This window comes from Mustela nivalis (assembly GCF_964662115.1).
Source record: "Mustela nivalis genome assembly, chromosome: 13".
NCBI lineage: Eukaryota > Metazoa > Chordata > Mammalia > Carnivora > Mustelidae > Mustela > Mustela nivalis.
The window spans coordinates 69,802,498-69,822,146 of NC_139032.1; the positions used below are offsets into that span (position 1 = coordinate 69,802,498).

The 19,649-nt window shown below is 41.9% G+C and overlaps 1 long non-coding RNA gene across 1 annotated transcript in view; it reads right to left on the bottom strand.

Annotated features, from left to right (window-relative positions):
- Positions 1-17,145: 17,145 nt before the first annotated feature.
- The window catches only part of LOC309847098, a 285,521-nt gene continuing 283,017 nt past the window's right edge, over positions 17,146-19,649 (bottom strand). The window contains exon 4 of the long non-coding RNA XR_014302304.1: positions 17,146-17,250. This is a non-coding gene — a long non-coding RNA (uncharacterized lncRNA). The remainder of the gene's footprint in view (positions 17,251-19,649) is intronic.

Below are 19,649 nucleotides of genomic sequence, written 5' to 3' on the forward strand. Positions count from 1 at the left end.
AAAGCTGGACAGAGACAGAAGGAAAACAACACTCCCGAGAGTGGATTACACGTATTCCCTTCCCAAATCCATGTTCAGTGACCAGACGGGTAGCTAGAAACCCATGTGGCAGAAGTTTTTACACCACAGAAATAGGCAAATGCTACAAATCAGGACTTACCCTCCCACCCTCTGGAAAGTCTGCTGTTAAATATTTACCACTGCTGGATTAAAAGCAAGATTTAAAAGGATGACACGGTCTAAAATTTATTAAGCACCTTTGGTGTGCTCCTTGACACCCATGCAACCTTGTGATGTAGTTATTATTACCCAGCTTTGCAGAACAAGTAGCTGGGAGTCGTAAGAAGTTAAATTATTTGCTCAAGGTCCCACCCAGCTAGAAAGAGGCAGAACTTGGACTCAGACCCAGCTCTGTCTAGCTGACTCCAAAGCCCACGGTCTTTCCACCGCACTATGCGGTTTTGCTAAAATCCAAAGTCCGTGATTCTGAGATGGCTCACTGACAGACTTGCTTATCACATTAATTCTCCTTAGCATTTTTATTTCCCCCAGTGACGTGCAGGCATCTGAAAGGCCACTGCAGCACTTCCAACACATTCATCAGACTTGCTCCCATGGCTCCAAAGTCAGCCTCCCCAATAAGCTCTGTCTTCAAAGAAACCGTCCCAGAGTCAAGCAAATCAGAGTTCAGTAACCACTCTGCATTTTCTGACATTGGGAAGATATATTACTACACTGGGGTGACTGCAATGTTTGAAACAGCTTTGGAAGAGTATTGTATCAATTATATTATCCCTGTGGGAGCCCTATTAACATTAAAATGTCTTATGAGACTAGCTAAAGACTTGAACAAAGAAAACCTCTCCTACAAAGGCTTCCTCATATTTTATAGTTGTTAAGGCCAAAAAAAAAAAAAAAAAAAATCACCTTGCCTTTCCCTTTGCACATGACACTAGGATAAATGGCTCTTCTTGGACTATTTTAATCAAAACTATCTCGGAAAATGAGGGCTCCTCTCAGATTACCTCAGACCAAGCAATGCTGTGGAGGAGGTGATGGGAGGTGGTGTGGGTAGGAATTGCACACACCTGGGTTTGAATTCTGGCTCTCCAACTTACAATATCAACAAAGCAATAATAATTGTGGTTATAATTCACTGAACAACATTATGGGCCAGGGGCCTCATATAGCCTATTTTGCTTAATTCCCACACCAACAGAGCAAAGTGGATATTATTCTTCCTTCAAACATGGGTCAGTGAAGACTGAAAGAGACTCAGGTGGTGTGGGGCAGCTTGCCATCCTTGTACGAGGTGGACTGGACCGAGTGACTTGCTCCTAGCGAACAGAACACAGCAAATGAGATGGGCTGTCTCTCTCAAGATTACGCTAGGAAAGACTGACCTCCATCTTGGTCGTGTTACCTCTTTGGCTTGCTCACTTTGATGGAGCCGGCCGCCATGTTGTGAGCCATCCTATAGAAAAAACTTTGTGGCCAGGAACACAGGGTAGACAGCGGCCAACACCCCGTAAGGAACTAAATCCTGCCAGCATTTTCTGAGTGAGCTTGGTGATGGACCTCACCTCAGCTCAACCGTGTAATGACTATGGCCGTGGCTGACACCTGGACTGTAGTCTTATGGGACACCCTGAGCCAGGAGATCCAGCTAAGCCCTGCCAGGATTCCTGAGCCACAGAAACTGTGAGTGAATAAGTGTGTGTTATTTGAAGGTGCTAAGTTATGGGGTAATTTGTCATGCAACAATGGATAATTAATACAGAGGTATGATACGAAGATGAGGTCTGAAGCCAACTCTCCAACTTCAAAGCAAAGGCTCCCTCGTCTGAGCTGATTCCTTAAAAGCCATGTGGACCTTGGGAAAATTACTAAAACTCTCTGAAACTTATTATCTCCATGGATAAAATAGGGATGATGCCATACCACAGTGTGGTAAACAGTTTAAATGAGATAATGTACATAACATCTTTGGCTTCTCTGCCAGCTGAAATATAAAAGTGGAGAAAACAGTGCGAGGTTATCAGGGGAGAACGTCTTAAGAATGTCACACAATATGTGACAGGGGGAACCTGAGCCATGGTTACGGTGCAGACTGCGGGCCAGCTAAGAGCACAAGTGTGGGTAGCACACAGGGGTCACGTGACCTGAGCCCAGCCAATTCACATCACGGATCTTGTTTCCCAGGGGTGCAGAGATAACGATGTCTGCCTTCTAGGAATGTTCTGTAGATTAAAGGAGATGGTGTTTGCAGAATCACCGGGACAGGGCCTGGCACGTGATGGACGTTCACTTGACACTAGCCAGTTTTATAATATTTTCCTTGTTAGCAGGATTTTTACTAATAATGATGGCATTTTAGGGACCCGTGTGCAGGTGAGTACAATTTTTGGATCAAGGTCTTTTCAGAAATCCTCATCACTTCGCAGACCCTCTCTATTTCTTAAACGCATCAGATATGTCTAAACATCCACAATTTGGTTCTCCATCTCCGTCTCTTTTCCCTTCTGTATTTATCAGATCTTGTAGAGGAGCTATAGCCAACAGTCATGCCCTAAAATAGAGAAAGGCTCCATGTAAATTATGTGCTTGATTTCCTATACAAGGATTCTTCTGAGGGATTGGTCATCGGGCATCTGGCCTGCTGCTGACATGGGGACCCACTACTGATGTCTCCACAGAAATCAGACACGGCATGCAGCAGGCACCCATAATGATCCACTTGATACCTTCGAGAGTAACAGGAGAAACCATGTCAATCCTGTTTCTTCTCACACCCCCAGTGTCTAGCAAAGGGCCTCACTTAGAGTAGGACCTCAAACATTTGCCCAATTAATGGAAGAACTGCAAGAACCCGGTGGCTTCTTCACCCTGCCTAGACAGTCACCATCTGACTTTCTAAAAATCAGTGCATTCATCAAAAATTCTGCTTTATCGACTTCGTTAGTGTACCGGATATATGCAACCATTTCACTTTTGTGTTCTCTCTCTCCCCACTGTCTTCTCTTATTATATCCTAGCAAATCTGGTTGAAAAATACAAGAGTTTGCCTCCCATATACAGATTCAGGATCTACTCGGTTTCCTATGAAAATGAAATGAAAGAAGATGGAAAAGTGAACCGCAGTGATGGCCGTGATGTATACTTTGTCGAGCTAAGTGTGCGCGCTTGCTCAGGAACTCAGTCCTCATCGGACCATGTTAGCCACGATTCCTTTCCACAGTCACACAGGATGCTCTTCTGGAGCATGGTTGGCCCCAGTCACCTTGTTTTTCAACCTCAAAGACAATCTGGATGTGTTTAAAGATGTAGAAGGTCATATAGCTCATCTGACACCAAACAGCCCTATAAACTTACATAAATCACCACAGCCCACCAGCTTCAAGGAAGTCGATGAGAATAATCATTGGCATTGCATTTTATACACTAATCGTTGATTTCCCATAGACCAAATCAAAACCACCAAATATGCAGACCCAAAGAAGTTGCAGGGATGATCTAGGAATGGTTATTTTATAAAGGTCACAATTTGACGGACCCCCCTGTTTGTCAATGCATTTGTTCAATGGGATGGGGATGCTCAGGAGTTAAGGAGAGAAGAGAAAAGATTTGTTCAGTTAGAAAAATCAGCAAGATGTGAACCACATTTTAGAATTAGAAACAGCAGTTATATTAAAAGTGGGAAAAAAAAAACCCACCCTGGACTTAGAATTTAACACGTGTGTGTGTGTGTGTGTGTGTGTGTGCGCGCGCGCGCGCACATGCTCAAATCCTTGGCCGCCTCTGATTGCTGGAGTAAACTCAAATCACTTCATCTCTGAGAGCCTCAGTTTTGTTATCTGTAAAATGGACAAAACCACTCTGCCCTCACTCTTGGCCCTTGGGTGAAGTTTTAGGGAAACATTTAAAGGAAATATCAAAGTGCATAACTCCACGCGCATAGCAGGCACGGAGTGAAAGTTTGTTAAGTCTCAATTTGAATGGGAATGGCTAGCCACAAATGAAGTCTAATTAGAAAATAACTACAGAAACCAAACCTTTGAATGGTTAATGGTGAAAATAAAAATACATTTTTTCTCCCTATTCTATTTTCTACTTAACACTAGGCATACTGTCACAATTAAGGGCCAGAACTTTGTGACGTTTCCTGCCATAGAAACAGAGCCGGATTAATTAATAACAATAATAATAATAAAACAACGGTTACTGCATTCACAATGTTCATGTCCTTTAAATTAAGTCCCAATTCTCTGGATTTTGCTAAGAAAAACACATGCAAAATGTCTACCTCTTTAGGAACAACTTTCACTTTTCAGAATACATTAACGTCCTCCATAGTTGGACCGCCGAGCCTCGGCACCCTCAGACAGATGGTGGGTTTATGGTCATTTTCTCAGGTCTTTCTGACTAGTGTTTTTCATCCCCAGAGGGAGGTTGATCCCACTTCCTAGAAGACTCAGGAGCTACAGGTGGGTAGGTGACTGAGTCTCCTGGGCCCTGCCTTTTACAGAGTTCAAGTTTCTCGTGCAACCTCCTCCCACTCTAGCAGCCCCGGAACTGCTGTTGTGCCCTATGGGTCTAAGGACTCTGTTCTTCTCTTCTCACACACTCTCCTTGAAGCACTGGCTTTCACCATCTCTCCTACGCTACGTATTTCCAATCACCAACCACATCTGTCAACTCTCCACTTGCGGTGCAAGGACAAGTTGGACACCCATGCCACCATGTCCCGTCATGCACTAAACCAAGGAAGCTTAGCCTTTTCTTCACTAAACTTGGTTCCCTCTTTCTAAGAACAGTACTGTCCATCTGCCCAGAAACCATGAGCCAGGAACCTGGGAGTATACCTAAACTCACCTTTCAGCCTCCCCATCTCCCCAGTCCAAAGCTTACTGATCTTATCTTCTAAATCTTCATGAATCAGACCTGTCTTCTCCCTATCTACACTCACTGGCCTGCTTCAGGCTCACAGCACCTTTTACCTGCCCTACTGCATATGGTCCTAAAAGGTCTTCCATGCCCTACGCTCATCCTGCTCCAATCAATTAACCACATGATAGCTATAGTGATATTCCTAAAAGCAAGTCTGACCATGTCCCCTTGCTGCCTACAATCGCTTTACAATCCTTCCAAGGTTGGAGGCGATGTAACTTAGCATTTTAGACCTTATACATATTCCTACTAGATACTTCAGCCTCAGCTTCTACCCCTCTCTTAATCATAGTAACGCTCAAGCAATACTCATTTCCTTAAAGTAGCTTCCTCTTTGATTCTTGCTGTTTCACAATGATGGGCCGTTTTGCCTGACGTTCCTTTACACAGAATATATTTTACCCTTCAGTACTCTCAGTACTCTTTCAGCTGTTCCAACTCAAGTTTGCTTTTTTTTTTTAAGGAAACCTTCAATGAACCCCCAAGGCTCCTACAAGATCACATGAGTGCCTCCATTCTGGAACTAGTTAGCAAGAATGAACGTCTCCAGACTAGTCTGAGATCCTTTTTAGAGCAGAGGACTAAGCAGCATAATGTGAGATTCAAGAATACGGGCTCTAGAACCCTGGGGTTGGAATCCTGTCTCTGCTAGTTACTAGCCGGTAGACAAACTACCTAGACTCTTTGAGCCCCAGTTTCTTTATCTTTTAAGAGGCATTAATAACACTGAACTCAATGAATGATTATCAGAATTAAATGAAGGGAGGCTTAGAGGATGAGAAGGAGTTGGCCGTGCAAAGATTAGGAGAATGCACACTTCAGGGAGAGAGAGCAGCTAGGACAAAGGTCTGCCCAGGGCGCCTGGGTGGCCCAGTGGGTTAAGCCTCTGCCTTCAGCTTAGGTCATATCTCAGGGTCCTGGGATCAAGCCCTGCATCGGACTCTCTGCTCAGCAGGGAGCCTGCTTCCCCCCACTCTTTCTGCCTGCCTCTTTGCCTACTTGTGATCTCTCTGTCAAATACATAAATAAAATCTTTAAAAGCACAAAACAAAACAAAACAAAAAACAAAGGTCTGCCCAGTGGGACACTGGGTGCCAAATAATTTACAGCCAATGAACCCCAAGCCTCCTCCAGCACACACTCAGTCTAGGATTAGTTTCTAAGAGGAAACAATCGAAACTCTAGAATTGACAACACGGTGCTTTGTAGACTCTAATTAGCTCTAATCTGCTTCATTTCTTCTGTCCCACTAAGCCTTGGGTGAAAATTTAAAGCCCTCAAATATGGTGGAAGGGTCTACACTGGCAGTGGAAGGCTACACTGGCAGGGTCCCCAGGGATGAGCCTGGATGCCCAGGGCAGCGCTCTGGCGAGAGCAGCTCAAAGAAGGCACCATCCAAAATGGCGTGCCTCTGACTGAACGTGCAAAGTACCCACGTTAGGGAATGCAGACTTCTTGTCAAACTTGACAGCAGGTTTATTTCAGCATGAGACCCATTTGCCAAATGAGCAGAGACTCAAAAGATCGCACTGGTTTTAAAAGTGATTTTTGCTTTATAGCAGGAAAATAAAATGATTTATGAGTTTGTCAGGGAACGGATGTTGCCTTTTGAAAAAAAAAAAAAATCTTCCCTGCTCCAAAGTGTCATGAATTGCAAATGAACCAATGGATGATGTATATATGGATGTTGTACGTGTGTACGCACACATGTATCTTAGTGCTTGTCCTCTCTCTTCTTTGCCTCCGTGGTTTGGAAGCCAACTCCACCGTGTGCCTTCACTGACGCTGCAAGCAAATGGTAATTATAATGCCGAACAGTCATTTCCAAGACAAACCAAATCTGTGTTCCATTAAAGTCATGGAATAGTTAAACATTTTTTTTTTTTTAATTCCCAGCCATAATAAAAAACAGGCTCCCCATTCAATCTGATGCTCCAGAAGGCAGAGGATTCCACATGGTCCCCTCCATGATATTTGGAAATAGATTCTGATGGTGTCCCAGGCTTATCAGCAGGAGGTCAGTTTAACTTAGGGTTTATCTTGCTCACGGTGGTTTGGACAGCAACTGCATGGAAGTCCTGAAATGGTAATCGATTTCCTCTCTGCGATTCTAAGCCTGCCTGCCAACGACTGAGCATATTCCCTCAGTGTGTCCTTTCGAGATTTTTGATGGAATCACAGAAATGAGAACTGTACCTTCTGTGGAACTAGAGATGAGAAAATGCTGCTTTCCAGGAGTTGTCTCAAGAGGAAAAAAAAGATGCTTGAAGCTTTCTATTCACCAGCTTTCAAGAATCATTCTGATGATACATTTTTATAAAACTGTCTTTGAAATGAAATCTTCCTCTATAACCCACCAGTTATTTTATCCCAACGCCCTAAATGTATGTGTATTCGGGGTGCATTTTAATCATAAAAGGAACTCTTCAAAGAATATTTGGATTAAAAGAAATGTTCCAATACCCACTAATAACCATTTACCTCCTACAGAAAGTCTAGCTTATAGGCACTTTCTGCCTTCTCTTCAACATTTTGCAACCATGCTGAGAATTATAAGTAGATTTAAATGTTTAATTTAAAAAGATCATAGACTTTCAGCCAATTCTCTACATAGCAGATCCATGTTACATCACTAGATAGAGTGGGGGATGCTGCTCTGGTTTGGCTTCTAAAGATCTCCCTAATTTTCTATTAAGTTCATCAGTGCACCTCAGCGGTGGGTTTCAAATTCTGGGAGGGACTCAAATAAAGACGTACATTCACACTGCAAACCATGACACACAAAAACTTGTAATTCATGCAACGATACTTCCCCTTACCATCTACAGTCCGCTCAGACACTTTCTTTCCTATTCTATTCCACTCCAATCTACTTCATTTTGAAAACGGTAGTCACAACCCACTAAATTGATTTTCCTACACATCCATGGAAAAAGGCCTGCAGCTTCGAAACACTAATTCGCCAATTTCAAGGAATGTTCTCCCTCCTCCTCCTCTGTTCCTTTGTCAGTCGTCTACCCGGAAGTTTCGTGGATTTTGTAGCATAAGGATCTTTAGGATATCTAAGCTATCATGTCGACTCTTAACATTTTTAAGTCTCTTTACCTCATCTCTACAGTGAGGATAAAGATAAATCGTATTGATAACACAGGGCTACTGTAGGAATTAAATGCGATCATGGATATAAAGCATCTAGTTCAGCCCCGGCACATAGAATGTTCCCGATAAAGGAATCCCTATGGCAGATTCCCACCTCTAATCTCATCCCTTTTGACCCACAAGGAATATCTAAATATAACCAAAAGAGGGGCAAATTAATAGAATGAGCCTTCTAGCTCTCATTCTAGGCTCCGAATAATGGCCTTACCTGTTTGCACTCTATATGGGGCTTGGGTCTGTGATTACCAGAAACTAATGAGTTCCCTTCACCATTCTAAATGATGTGTGCCACATCTTAACATGGAACACAGTATACCTGAGAGAAGTTTGACCAGTTATCTGTTAAAGCAATCTAATCAAGGCTAAGGGCTGTGCTTTCGAATTATTTAAATTCACCACCAATACTACAAAGGAACAAGTCCCTGCTGAGTGGGCCCTGGCAGAATGCCAACAGAGATTCTCTATTTCTCACTTTCTTTCTGACTTCCATTCTTCCTTCATGACCTTCTCTAGCTGCTGCTTCTTTCCAGCCCCCTATTCTTAGAATGTGACGAATTTGCCCCAACCCCTATGGTTCCTTTTTATATCTTTCGAACTCTGTAATTCTTTGGCCATTCAGTTCCCACTGGGTCAACAGATGGATAGAAGATGGTGGTTGGGTGTGAGGGATGCTTTCATTTCAGTCTGTGGCTCTTCTTCTCTGAATTCCTTGATGTTAAACACAATATGTAACTGTGAGGATTGAATTCCTTCTGTAAACTACCTTGTCCATTTGACATGAGCCTTGGATGGTCTTCCTATTAACATGACTTTGATTACATTCCTTAAGAAGTTATAATCCTGGCCTTAGAAAGCTGAAGGTCCATCTGTCCCTTTCCTTCTCTGAGCTGCACTGGAAGAGCAGAAGCATTGACGACTATGTCTCTGTCTCCACCCTCCAGATAAATGATGGACCCAGAGAATCTCCCCAAGGCTTCCTGGTGCCTCCTGGAAGGACTGAAAATTTCTCATCATGACTCTGAGGGTATTTAATGACTTGGCTCTCAATTAACCTTCCCTCCTTATCTTCTGCCATGGTTGGTCTCCTCACCTACCATATATTCTTTCTGCCTTTCTATCTCTGCCATGTGGGATGATTTACCATTCTCCCAATTTTCTAGAATTTACCCATGCCTTGGTTCAAGACTGTCTTCCTCCCTACCTTACTCCACCGCTTCATCTGGCCATCTTTTATGCATTCCTCAAAATTCTGCCCATGTCGTCACCCTTCCTTGCCCTTCTCCCCAGGCTGTGGCAGGTGTCCCACTCATCAGGCCATGCAATTTTCCTTACCACAGCAGTTGCACACACTATAACTAGCTGTCTCTTCCAATACCAGAAACCCTTTCTCATTTTGAAGTTTACAGAAGTAAATGTAAAATGGGTATTTAGTGAGTATTATTTGGGGATTTAGTTAATTTATTCATTAATCTCAAGTCCAGCCTCTTGTGCAGCTTCAAAGCTGAATTGCCTGAATTCTCTACAACCTTAAGGATGAAAAGGGATGTTACTTTCCTCCACCCCATAAAATTTGCTTGGTCTTCCCTTGCCTAATAGTCAGCCTCCTGTCTCATCTGGAGAGACTTCTTTTGGTGCTTCAGTGTAGTTTGAGTGTGGATGAATATGGTGTGTGTGTGTGTGTGTGTGTGTGTGTGTGTGTGTGAGAGAGAGATGTAGCAGCTTATCTCATCTTCTATTTGCTTTTAGATTCTTCACTTTGAGCTCATGTCCAAATAGCCAACTTATCACTTCCTGAATTATTTATCGACATTTGAGGCAACGGAATGTGGTCCAGATGGGGATTTCTAGTTAATGGAGAAAGTGCTTCTTCACAAACTAGATCAGTGTTCCAAAACTGAAGCCTCTGGGAGGTGCAGAATTCTTCAGCTGTCAAGGAGACTGGTTATCCATCAGTCAACAAACAGGGTCAGACACACAGACTACACATTTGTTTACCAGTTACTGAGCCTGGTACCTTCTCCCTCTTTCATGTCTTGTACCAGACACTGTGCTGCAAGGATGGTCAGACTCAGATCTTAGGACCAAAGAGCTCAAAGTCTACTGAAGTAGAGAATAGTGAGCAGATCATTAGGATGAACTGTGATAAAGGTATGCATAAAAGTAGGGAAGAAAGGGTAGAAACTAATGAGGAAGGTATAAAAAGACTTGATGTAGGCAGAACAGAACTCACCAGGTCAATAAAGAAGCAAACACTTGTCCAGATGTGTCATAGGAAAAGAGATTTGGAAATGCCAAAGTTGATGGGGACCCTAAATTCTGTTCCTGTTGGTTTGAATCCCCCTTGAAGCTAGATTCTTTGGTAGGTTCTGGGAAATCAGAGAAGACAGCTGAGTAGGTAGTGAAGGAAGAAGTCAACAATAAGGCATGAGTGAGTAGAGAAGAGACTGCCACTTGGGGGACTTCCTTCTTCACTCTACTGGCTGAATGTTGAAGCAGGTTGAAGGGAACTAAGCAGAACTCAACCTCACTATTTTGGAGCAGTAGCTAGAAACCATCCCCTATCATTCTAAATCCCCTGGTCTTCCTACTTTCACCATGAAAAAGTGGCTAATAGAATGGTGAAGATAAGCAAGATGACTCCCTGAGTTGCTTCCATATAGTTACACTATAGTGAGAGCCCTGGCTGACCCAAGACCTATTTTGTGATGAGTAAAGGAAATGTCAGAAGATGACAACCAGGAGGAGATGATCTATGTTCTTGATAGCCCTTAACACTGTCCAGGAGTTCTCCTGGAGTTGTCATTGATCTTGATATCTCCTAAAGAGTCTCTAAACCCGGCTCAGTACAGCTTGGCCTCAGGCCCTTTCTGGATCTTTTCTTTGAGATGTGGCCTCTTCTTATGATCATTCATATGACAACTGCTATATTGACTTACAGGTTACCTGAGCTGGGTGCAACCCCTCACTGCACATATGGGCATCTTAAACCCCAAAAGGGAAAGGGACGTCACTAAGACTGCATAATTAGGGGCAGGCTTAGTCCTCCCAACTACATTGCCTTGTCTCTTGATGTCCACCCTTAATTTTGGGGATCTGCTCTACCATCCTTAACATACCTGTCTCAAAGATGGCAGAAGAGAGGACTGGAGAGGATTTAATACCTTGCCCATGATTACACAGATAATAAATCATGAAAGAAAGCATTTAAGCCAGGAATGTTTGGTTCTATTTTTTTCCTGCTATATTGTTTTTGGAGAACAAATCAATGCAAAGAATCATTCATATCTCCTGAGGGAAACTCATCTCTCAAGTACCTTGAAGTATCCTTAGACATCTAAGAGGATGTATCTTGACATGTCCTTTAAATGTGATCTGTAGCAAACTTTATTCTTGAGAAAGCAGGCAGAGATCCATGGGGGATCTTTGTCTTGTCCATTCCTCAAAGGGTTCTATGTGACTAGATTGCATATATATGACTGGAGTGCCTTAGGGGAAGTACTTGAACTTCTGCAGTGACTTATGCTGTCTAAATTGCATCCAGTGCCCTGATTCTTCACATAGTTGGGAAGATTTGTCACATGTTTATGCTATTTTGACAGTAGCTAGATTGAAATAATCCAGAGGCAAGCAATATTGCTTCTCTAACTGGCATACCCATGGAGCAGGAGATTCACAATTAGTCATTAAATGGCTGAGACAAATGGCTTGGATGCCTCTCTTGATAGAGACATGCAGCAGGGCCATAAGAGAATTTGGTCTGAATAGTGACAAGGTCACAGGAAAGCAGAGGCTGCTATCAGTGATACATTCCAGGCACCAGTGAACTATTTCACGCAGTGTCTGAACAAGAAGGAACTTGGAAGTTCATCTAATCCTAAATGCCTCCAAATTAAAGGAGACTAGGGATTGAAGGGAATCTTCTCTCAAGTCATAAAGAACAGATAGAATTTAGAACTTCTCTTATGCAGAATTTGAGTTTTGCAGTTAAGCATCTGTATAGGCTAAGTTGGGTCAGGTATAACTACTATTTTCAAAGAAGCAACCAAGGCAGGGTGCGTGGATGGCTCGGTGGGTTAAAGCCTCTGCTTTCAGCTCAGGTCATGATCCCAGGGTCCTGGGATCGAGCCCTGCATCGGGCTCTCTGCTCAGCAGGGAGCCTGCTTTCCTTCCTTTCTTTCTGCCTGCCTCTCTGCCTACTTGAGATCTCTGTCAAATAAATTTAAAAAAGAAGAAGAAGAAGAAGTAACTGAGGCAAATGGGATAAAGTGTGCCCCCACAGTTCACCTGGCTCAGGTACATATAGACTGTTGACTACCTAATTCAGTGGTCAGACCCTACTTCTTCTTGGTGAACAAAACTCCAATTTGATTCACGTAGCCAAGTGCACAGGTCCAGGCAATCGGTCATAACTCGTGTGAAGCAATCACCACAATCCCAGGTCCTTTCACCAGTGATTTACTCAGAGCTGAGGAGACGACCCAGTTCTGGCCAATGAGACATACAGAGCAGTCACAGGGGACTTCACAATGCTCAGTACTGCAGCACCCATGCTGTGACCACAAGAGGAGCCACTGCGTACAAACCGAGGACGGTAGAGCCAAAGAACCAAAGGAACCAGAGTCCTTGATGGCCACCACATCTGGGTCCTCACACCTCTACAGAGCATGCTAATCCAAAAGCAAATGGCCTTGAAGATTGAGCATTTAATATTGTTACTTGTAACTGCCCTTATTTTAAAGCTACATAAAGAAAAAAATTTCCGGGGATGGCTAAAACTTTGAACGCTCATTTGTTCATGGACTACTACAGTCCTCAAAAGCAGAGACTGTTCCTAGACTTTCTGTCTTATAATCCCAAGGTCCGGTCAGGGTCTGCCATTGTATGGCTATTCATTAAATGTGTGAAGCATGAACACATATATAACTACGTAGACAAACAAATTGCAGAGTAAAGTTTGGGATGGGCATGATTAACTCAAAAATTGAGCATTTGTTGAGAACTTAACACAAGCTGCCCCTTATCCTAGTGGATGTCCCAGACTAGTGGGGCACTGGGGACCCGATGGTATGAGCTGTCCACCCCAGGTGCGGGCAGTAAGGGGTGCATTGTCTGTGAGGAGTTTTGAAACAATACCACAAATGGATGGAAAGTGGGTCGGTTCCTTATTATCATCATGAGCCAGAGAGTCTAAACAACATGTGTGACAAAACAGGCCTTGAGAAAAATCTTTTGTTAGTCTAAATGCTAAACAATTGTTGTGACTATTAAGTCTTAATGATCTATATGTAAGCTTTAAATTAGCACTTTTTTTGTTGCTTCTCCTTTAATAAACATATGCCACACAGAAGTTCATTCCGAAAATTCCCAGCTATGTTGGCAGCACCCAACAGGCAGAGACCCGGCTATAGGCATTCAGGCTAAGATTGTGTTTGTGACATTCTGGAACCATTCCAGGGCACCTGGGCGGCTCCATCAGTTAATCATCTGCCTTTAGCTCAGGTCAGGATCCCAGGGTCCTGGGATCAAGTCCCACTTTTTTCTCCCTGCTCCATGAGAAGTCTGCTTCTCCCTCTCCTTCCTGTTCACGATCTCTGTTGCTATCTCTGTCTCTCTCTGTCTCTCGGTCTCTCTCTCAAATAAATAAATAAATAAAATCTTAAAAGAAAAATTTAGAACCATTCCAATTCACATCCTTGGCACTTGTGGTATTACCTATCCTTGTGTTTAAATGGGTGATTCCGAATGAATATCAACAACATAGTGATTAAAATAGTCAAAGGAATAAAACGGAAGTTATCACAAATCTGGCATTCTGGGTGACCAGCTGGAGAATTATTTTGCATTTAAAACTTCAAACCGAGTGAAAGTACAAGATGTTATGTTATTGGCTAGTAAGTGCAAATTTTAGCTCATAAATGCAATATTGTTCTGAGTGTGAAATTTTCTGGGTGTGAATTTTTAGATGAGGTTAATTAGACATCCAAAACACTCCTTACCAACAGCTAGAATCAATGTACCATACATAAAACACCAAGCTTTAAAATTTGTCCTTGAAGCTCAGCACAAAGCAACTGAGGAAAAGGTTGTTAACTACAAAGCAAGAGGTAAGGAAATTTATATTTTGCACAAGAAAAAGAGTCAAAGTTCAAAGAAGAATGCAGAGGAAACAATAAAAGATGTTGGTTTTACAGTGCTAGGAGAAATCAAAAGCACAAAAGGATGTCTGACTGCCTCAATCATTTCCTCAAGGAACCGGATACTTGTTCTGCTGCAATTGATTGACTAATGTCAATATTAATTATCATGGAACCATTAGCTCTGATTTTTGCAGATTTTATAAAACATAAGACGTGTTTGATAAACTTTCTGGTGAAGTTATTTCAGTGGGATTTTCTTTTTTAGTTTCATAGAGATTTTAAAACTGGTAGTATTGATTCCAAAAACACATAATCGGCGTAACAATTTCTGGAATGTATTGTGAAATAGGGTTTTTATGCATCTGCCAAGCTTACTCTATGTACAGTATTTTCTTAACTATTTGTATATCTACTGGTTCTTATGAAAGACAACTTGAAATTAAAATTAATAAAAACAAAGAATTCTTGATCAACAATGAGAGGACATAGGTTGGTAAGTCTGGCTATATCATCTATTGAACATAAATAGACAACGAAAACCAAATTTGACAAAGTCATTGACATATCTGCACAAGGTACAAAAACAGAAACTATATTGTTATGTAAATGTAGATGATAGCGTTTTCCCTTTTTTTTTTTTTTAAAGACTTTATTTATTTGACAGAGAGAAAGAGGGTGAGAAAGAGAGAAAGTATGAGTGGGAAGAGCAGCAGAGGGAAAGGGAGGAGCAGACTCCCCATCGAGCAGGAAGCCTAATGGGGGGCTCCATCCCAGGACCCTGGGATTACCACCTGAGCTGAAGGAAGATGCTAAACCAACTGAGCCACCCAAGAGCCCCAGTTTTTTTTCCTTTAAAAAAATTAATGTAAATTAATGTAAAAAAATCAATCCTTTAATGTTTTCCCCTTTTTCGTAATGTATTTTATTGTCATGATTTTATATATCATATATATATACACATATATGTTCATAGAAAAATTTTACTATATTTCTTTTCTTGCCACTATTATTATTCATGCGTTTCATGGTTATTACTGAAGATCATTTCATTGCTTGGGGGGGGGGGCATTCAAAATTATCTGTCTTTGTGTGTCTGAAGTGCCAGGCTCACCACTTTTCAGCAGCTGTGCTTTACAAAAGAGAAAACCAAGACGAAGCAACAGGAAGTACCCAAGTCCCTAAATTTAAGGACAGCTTGGAGATACAAGACATGAAGATACACTGCTATGCCCAGAGCCCATGCTTGAGCGCAGCGCAGGCTAAAGTTAACTGTAGGCTGATAGACGGAATGCTGTGGTCAACTTCATGTGTATTCATAACTTTTACTTGAATATAAGTCAATCCCATTCTTAAAGCCTCTCACCCAGAGTCCTTTGCTTCACCCAAACAAATTTTTCCACTAAAAAATAAATATCAACTGTGAAACAGCCTATTTATGTAAGCAAAAACATTATCTAATCCTCACTTATTATGATTCATACATATACAATGTACTTGATTATACTTTTTGGTAATATTACATTTCTAGTAAAGTTTATTAAAAACAGAACTCTTCAGGAGATGCAAAGGGAATCACTGTGAAAATCCACAATAAACCCCATACTCCCAGCCTCATTCCCCTAGTTAATGTCGTTCTCGAAGATATACACAGGAAAGGCATACGGGGCCCCTTCTCAGTTGTGTTATACTATATGCTGTTTCCATGGGAATACATACTCAGGAGATGAAATCATAAAGTACTCTAGAAGGTGCTAATATCTCAATGGAGCATAATAACCCTCTGAAAGTATCTATAGTCACATAAAATACGGCAAAGGCGAACAATGGAAATTTGGAGGAGGAGAGAGAAGGAGCATCTGATACGGCAGACCAAGTTGATACGAACACCCTTGCTAAGTTTAAAGCTGTATTTAATAACTGTGAGTCACAGGTAATAATAAAATGCCATTGACTGCAATTTAATTTGGTCAGGGTCAGTGTTTAGCCTTTGAGTATTCAAATTTCTCTCCTTTGATCCCTCTCTTTCAGTCCCGTAGAAGTTCAACCCAGCAAATTCTTTTCCTAACTTTTTCTATCCTGTCCTTATTCTCCATCTTTATCTGCTAGTTTTCAGGACATCAGTACCAAGTGATTTACAAAGATCACCTCATTATATTTTGGAATGCACTGATCATTTAGAAATTACTTTCTTTTCTATTTCGCTGCTGAGGAAATCGAGAATCAGAGAGGTCCACAGAGCTCATGAGCTAGATCAACACTCGAACCCAGGTCCCTCTGATGCTACACTGCAGTTCCTTGTTGATGCCACGGGACATGAGGCTCGGGATTCACCTCTTTCGGATTTGACAAACTTACAAACATCTTATGAAATGGGACAGTTTCCTGCAGGTGTGACAGGAATCCTAGTTCAGCTTCAAGCTATCCCAGTACAGCCAATCGGTAAGGACAAAAGGGCACGAGGAGTTTTCTCTAGGAGTCAGATGTCATGAATGGATTAGCCAAGAGAGAGAAGGTTCAGAATATATGTATCTAAAGGAATTGCACAAGAACAAGGGGTGAAGGTATCTCAGAATGTTCCTGCTGGGCCCCTTGAACACATGTCCAAGCCCTATGTCGCGAGGCTGGGACCATGACGGACTCTGATACATGAATGTCAGCTGGGCTGACCAGAGTATAAAATGGAAAGTAGAGCTGGAGAAAGCACTGGCCTAGCCCCACACAGAAAATGATGGGGTTTGGGGATCAGTGAGGGTCCATTATCTGCAATAACAAACAGACTCCAAAAAGTATAATGGCTCAAGCATAGATGTGTTTCTTGTTGTTTGCTTGCTTTTGATTATGTTTTGGGTGTCTGCATGGGCGTGTGCCCGCGCGCGCACGTACTTACTCAGAAATAGTCCAAGGTTGGCAGTCTGGTCTGGAAGAATGACCTTGGTCACAAGTCATTTGAAGATCTAGGCTCTTTCACCTTTGGCAGAGTTTTCACCATCCTCTCGGGCATTAGCATCTAGCCAGAGGAAGGGAAGAGCCGAGAGATGATCACCCATGAGATGTTCAATGAATCAGTCTGAAAGTGACACCCCTCCCTTCCATTCACACCCTCTGGTTTGAGATCAGCCTCTATGGCCAAATCTGACCGTGAGGGAGCCTGAAAAGTGTGGTCTTGCTGGGTGCTCACAGAGGAAAGGAATCGCCTAAAAGAGTCCAGGGGATGCGTCCCCATTGCCAAGGGCAACTTTGGGAATTCCAGGTGTAACTCAGAAATCAGCATTCTCAAAGAGGATTCCAGTCCTTGCAGTGGGAGTGCCAGCCCTTGTGGCCTCACGTCAGCAGAGAAGGCCAGAGTTAGTGGCCGTCTACCAATGAGAGCCGGGAGGAAGACGGCTGTTGTCCTGCGGTAGGTAGCAGAGATACCTTCTCAGGGCTCACAGGAAAGGGGGCTGGGTGACAGCAGTTACTGCAAGAGTCAAAGACCCCCAAAACTTGACTGCTGATTTTTAAATATCCAGACAGTAAAAGCAGGACCAAAAAAAGAAACGAATGCTATTCATAACCATTCTACTTGGAGATTAAAATTATGAACATTTTGGTGTATAGCCTACCAAATGCTCGCTTACCCTCTCTCTCACTCACTCACTATCTATATTGTTTTATGTGTACGTGTGTGCGTGTGTGTGTGTGTTCTTTTTAATGATATATATTTCCGTACCTTGCTTTTTTCACTTAACTATTCAAGACTCTTGCTCTTCCATTAAGTAGACAATCATGTGCGATCAAGTCAATTCTTGATAAACGAAATTTTAGTCCTTTTCTCCTTTATATTTATTTATATTCTTTTTGTTTATAAAAAAAAAAGTTGCAGTGGAAATCCTTGTTCATATATCTTGAGTCACTCTTTGAATCATGTACATTGGAAGAATTGCCAGACAAAACAACTGATGGATCACACATCATTCATACCTGCATACTTGGGGGCAAAACCCTGAGAGCATGCACATTTAAAAAACTGAAGTGCGGGGGCACCTGGGTGGCTCAGTGGGTTAAGCCTCTGCCTTCTGCTCAGGACATGATCTCAGGGTTCTGGGATCAAGCCCCGCATCTGGCTCTCTGCTCAGCGGGGAGCCTGCTTCCCCCCCACCCCGACCCCGCCTGCCTCTCTGTCTACTTGTGATCTCTCTCTGTGTCAAATAAATAAAATAAAATAAAATAAAATAAAAACCTGAAGTGCATCCTCAAATTCCGCTTGAGAAAATTATACTCACTTACCTTCACAGTATATGAATGCGTGATCCCTAGAGTTACAAACACTAGGAAGCTTTATAATTTTTAACATTTGTCCAAAAAAAAGCCAACAAAGGTGAAACTCCCATTCTTATTTTAACTTGCATTTCTCTGATTATGAGTGCAGTACGGCATTTATTCGAATGCTTACTGGCCATCTCCCATTACTGTATTTGAATCCCTAGCAGCTCAGTGCTCCACCCCCTCCCCACCAGTGCTATTTCTTTTCAGAAAGTTTGTATTATGCTAATGTTTATTTTAGATGAACCTTAAAAATAATTTAATAAAAAATTGTTTTTATTAAGAGTCTGTTAAATATATAAGTTTGTTCATTGAAAAATGGCACTACTAGAGTATTCACACAAGAACCAAGGGTAACTTCTCATTTATTCTCCCCTTTTTATGATATTTGATGGATTTTTATAGTTTTTCATGTAAGCTCTGAATCTTTAGTTTTTCTATTTATTCCTGAATATCTTTATGTCTTAAGCTGTATTTTGTACCAGAATGTTCACCATTGTATTTCTTATCTGCTTCTTCTTGTTACAAATGAGTTTTGCTAAGTTCGTTTTTTACTCAGCCACATTATTGGTTCTTATTTTTATATCTAGTTGGTTTCTTGGGTTCTTACGAAATAAGAAATCTGACTTTTTTCTGAATTTCTCTTGCTTTATTTTCTTAACTACTTGCATGGCTTATTTTTCTAAAACAGCATAACGTACCAGTGGTGATAACAGACGTGTTTGGCTTGTGTCTCATTTAAAGGAAATGGCATTGTGTTTGAATTTATGTTCGTGTGTGTGATTAAGTATGTATATGCATGTTTATCATATGAAGGAAACAGCATCTTAATTATGTTCCTCTTAGACTTTTAACAAGGAACAATGGATAAAAGTTATTCAATGTCTTTTTTTAAGTAGGCTCCACGACAGTGTGGAGCCCAGTGGGGGACTTGAACTCACAACCCCAAAATCAAGACCTGAGCTAAAGTCATGAGTTGAATGCTTAACCAACTGAGCCACCCAGGAATCCCTACTAAAGGCCTTTTATTATTTTTTCAAGATTTATTTATTTATTTGAAAGAGGGAGTGAGAGAGTCTGGTGTGCTCATAAGTAGAAGGAGAG